Below are 5,055 nucleotides of genomic sequence, written 5' to 3' on the forward strand. Positions count from 1 at the left end.
AATAGATTCAACTGACATCCATGAATCGATCATTAATTAACCATGAATTCCATATGCCTAATCACATCACTCAGCCACCCCTCTACCTGTGCAGCCAGACCCTCCTATCCCACAGTTCATAATGACTTCACAACTCTGGTTAGGTGTTGTTTGGGTGGATATGGGGTGGTTGGGGTAGATGTGTGGCGGCTGACTGTTGCTAGGTGACTATTATTATTGGCAAGTTTGAAGAGTTGCTTGTGGTATGGATGCTGTGGGGCAGTGTGTGTTGTCATCATGGACTGTGGGTTGGGAGAGTCTGGCTGCAGAGATTGTGGGGGTTGAGTGGAGTCCATGGTTAATATTGTTGTGGGGAAACAGTGTGTGATGGGAGGTTTGGGTATGCATCTTGGAGTATTGTGTATGGGGGTGCATGTTGTGGATGGCTATGGATGTTAAATTGCAATTTGTTTAGAATATTTTTATTTATTTCAGTTACTTATATAGCGCCATCAATTTACACAGTGCTTTACATATACATTGTACATTCACATCAGTCCCTACCCTCAAGGAGCTTACAATCTAAGGTCCCTATCTCACATTCATACATACTAGGGACAATTTAGACAGGATCCAATTAACCTACCAGCATGTCTTTGGAGTGTGGGAGGAAGCCAGAGTACCCGGAGGAGGCCCACGCAGGCACAGGGAGAACATGCAAACTCCATGCAGGTAGTGTCGTGGTTGGGATTTGAACCAGCAACCCTTCTTACTGCTAGGTGAAAGTGCTACCCACTACACCACTGAGCCGCCCATATTTATTTATAGTTTCATATGGGGAAGACTGGTTATATTAAAACTGTTTATGAAAAAACATCCATGAATTGATATGTTCACATTAAACGATTGGAAGTTTTCTCTTTTGGTAGGGCCTGTGCATTTCAGGATTTATTTACCCTGTTTTATAATGTTTGTACAGTGTCCACTACTGCCTATACTATATTACCCTTCATTCCTCTCCCTCTGTAGTTTGCATCTGTACAGGAGAGATTAAGTAATCACGTGAAATTCCATACCTTTTTAAAATGGAGCCTCCCACCTTTAGTGGAAAGTATGTATAAGTTGAGACTGTGCCTCCTGTTGGTCCCCAACTAGACTTTGACCACCAAATATACCCATATACTTTTAGAAACATAAATATTTCCAATTAAGTTTTAATTGCACTGCTATATGGTGGCAGTGACAGTGCCTCATGTCTGGTCCTTCTATTTCTCCTTTGCAGCTGCTCCTGTAAGGGCCTTCACTCACCCCCGGGGGGGGGGGGGGATTTGGTAGTGGAGAGTTATATCCCATGATTTGGGTCAGCAGTGGATTTGAGCCTCATCCTGTTGAGTAGAACATAGAATGTTGTTAATTTATATGAAATTTGATGTATGTTGATATTGGCAACACTTGTACTGATCATGTTTTATTTGGTATAATTGTTCTGCTTTTGTATCCCTGGAAGTCCTCCAGGACCTATGCTTAGAGGCATAAAAAGTGCTATATGAGAACCCCCTATTTGCTCTGGGACAATTGATACCATATAGGTTATGGGTAATCTGACATAGCAAATAGGGATCCTTGACTGGGTCAGAACTGTGGTTTTATTGGTGTATATATGTTTTTAATGGTCAATTATTTATGATAAAAATTTGTGAAATAAACAGTATATTTAATCTGTTTGTCCTCTAGGACCTCTAAAGTCCATTGTGCCTCATGCTATTTCAAGGTATTTGAATGGGATTTGGTGCTTGATATACTGACCTCTCTAGTTATTGTAGCGCCGGCTCCTGAAGAGCACATGCTATGTGTTTTTTTCTATTTAAAATTCCTAAAACCACAGTTAGGGTTTAGGGTTAATTATACCAAATTATGGTTTCGGTGTCAGTCTAGCTGGATTGCACTGGGTTCTGCTTAGCCACAAGTGTCGCTGTCACTACTGGCAAGTGTGAGAACACAGTTTAGCTAGGTGCATTGAGTGCCATTCTTTCTCGGAACCAGCCCAGTGGGAGTGTTATATTGCTGTGCATTCTGGGAGAGGGTACTTAAGGTACTGACATCACATGCTTCTGGGTTCCGGTCCAGAAGATCTTTCTGTCTTTTTGGTCCTGGTCCTCCTGACCAGCCCCCATGGCCCCCATGGCCTGGGGTGCAGATCCATCCAATTCCGAGTCTCGGGGCTGGCTAGCCCGAGACAAGTTAACTGGAAGGAGGATTCAAAGGTGGTCCGGCGCCATCTCATCTGTGGAGAGGCCCAGCAACTGGAGAAGCAACCAGGGGAGGACTCTTCGGGAAAAGGCCATGCTGAAGGCTGGCTTCTCAGAAAGAGCCTGGAGGCTCAGTTGAAATATACCAAGTGAATCTACACTACAGTATCGACCGGCTGCGAGATACTGGTATCATATGATAGCTCTCTAAATTTATCTACATCCTTCAGTTACATTCAAGTCTGTGGCAGAGATTTTATTCACAAGTGTTCTACATCAAATCTGTGGCAGAGACTTTGTTCAAGTGTTCTACATGCAAGTCTGTGGCAGAGGCTTTGCTTTACTCAAACACTCTATAGGTTGCTAGGCCTAGTGAGAGGAGGTCTATCCGGTAGCTGTGAGAATCCAGTTGTGAGTGGCCATTCTCTGTATTTCTATAGTGAGAGACTCCCTATCTTTTGCAGTTCCAAGAGTACCTGAACTTCCTACCTAACCATCTACCCTTCAAGAGGGTAACGGTAAGCCCAACCAAACCAGCCGCTCATTCGGGGGTCAGTGCTACATTATTATATCCCCTTACTTTGGTGGTCGAGGCATACTTTTCAGACACAGCTGAATGAGTGGCGTATCAAATTTAGTAATCTGAATAATATAATATAATAATAATCTAACCTTTTTTAATGAATCACAAATTGTATTTTCTTCAGAAATGTGCAGATTTGTTTAGTGAAAACGTTTTAAGTTTATGCAGGCCGACAATCATAAATGTGTATGTATGACCTACTGCAAATCATATAAATTTGCTTGCATATATTTCAGATACATTAAAAATTCATTGATTATCTTTTATTGTGACCTTTTAATGGATTGCCTCAAACCTTTTACTTCATTTTCACCTATGTATGTGTCCTGGAGCCTTCGAAAGTCTTTGTCAGCGGGCAATCAGTTTAATTTGTTAACTGTTCTAACCTTTTGTAAATAAGCATAACTGGTGCTATCATTTAATAGTTCTATGAATCTAGCTAAATCTATCAGACTGGGTAGAGACACATCACTGCCATTGCTGGGAGGCTTTTTATTGCCCCTCTCACTATCCACACCATCTACAGTAGTATTGCATGGCTCACAGTAGAAACATAGGGTTTACTGGGCTAGTACAACACTGGCTGCTTTTTTGTGCTAGACAGAGATAGTGCTAAGTTCTCTTAGCAATTGGTACACTGCAAAAACGTAATACAGTGATTGAATATTTAAATTGTATTGTGCACATTCAATATCATATTTTATTTCACTGTGTTTGCGTTTGTGAACTAAGACATACTAACTGCAATGTTTTCACATTTGCTTGCCAGCAAATTTCAATATCTGAGAAGCAGTCGCCTATTTTGAACAAGCTGTACAATTCAATAAACAATTGTAACAGATATTTTTCTTTCATTTTTCACACTCTGTTAAATATCAATCAATATTATATTTAATGTTCATTACTCTCTGTTTTGAAATGTATTTGTCGGCAAGTGTCACTGTATGAAAAGCAATGCCTGATTCATATGTAGTACTATTGCTTTCTGTAAACTGTGTTAACAAATATATCTTTCTTCCACTTTTCACATTACACCAAGCACCATAAACTGATTACAATTTTACTGTGAATATTTGAAAAATGTATAATTTAAAAATATAAACCCTCTTAGTGATTTCTGTTATATTCTGAAAAATACTGAATAATCCTTGTTCTTTTTTGCTTTTGGCATGTTCACTAATAAGTGCTTACATATATAAATTAGGGCTGTGGAAATTAAAGATTAATTCTTTGATTAATCGTAAATTTTTTTGATCAATCAATTTTTTTTGATCGATCAAAATACTCTCCACCGGCTTCCGGGTCTTCAGGCAGTTCCGTCAGAGATCCGGTGATGTCACAGACATCGCCGTCACCGGACTCCTCCCCCTTCCCTGTGCCTCTGTCTGCTAACGGAGGGAAGGGGGGGAGGAGTCCGGTGACATTGAAGTTCTGATTGAACATAACACGTATGGGGGAGGAGCTGCGCATGACGTCACCCACTGCTACCCTACGGAACTAACACGATTGTCGGCTTTACATGCTGTGTTTTTATCATCTTTATGTGAGTCGTTTGTGTTTGAACACAAAAATTAAATCTTATACTTAAGCGGTGCACTTAGATCTTTTCTTTCTACCCATGAACTGGCATCCTTGCTGAGATCTAAGGAGACGTGAGAGAAGTTTATGGTCCATGTTAACCCTTTTGATACCCGCTTGCATGACCAACTGTTTGCACAGGAGTCCATGCCATAAAGGTGAGAGTGATTAGTTAGACTGGAGGTGGAGGGGTTGTCACGCTACTGTGGGAAAAAAATTACTTACGTCAGTGCTACAGTTTGAATTTAAAAAATATTTGTGTGAACTGTGAAGTTAAGTCATAGATTGTGGAAACTAACTAGTGTCGGGTGATTGTATATAGTGTACACCACATTTACCACTGACTAATGCAGAGTTGTAATGCGAGGAGATCAGCTAAAAGTAGTTGGATCTGTATGTTCGTTATAATTAATCAAAATTAGTTGATTAATCGATTAAACAATAAATCGATTAATTGAACACCAAAATTTTAATCAGTAACAGCCCTAATATAAATAAAAAATACTTAGGCATTTACATACTTAGATGTATTCAGATAGTTAGGAGGAAGGAGTAGGATGAGGAAAGGAAAGAGTTTATGACATTGTCACATTACCTTGGTAATGAGGCGTATTCCCCCAACACACTAACACATACAACACCATCACCCACTTACTAACAGATGTA

This window comes from Lithobates pipiens, unplaced genomic scaffold, assembly GCF_037356315.1.
Source record: "Lithobates pipiens isolate NorthernLeopardFrog02 unplaced genomic scaffold, aLitPip1_a1.2 Scaffold_8, whole genome shotgun sequence".
NCBI classification, from domain to species: Eukaryota; Metazoa; Chordata; class Amphibia; order Anura; family Ranidae; genus Lithobates; species Lithobates pipiens.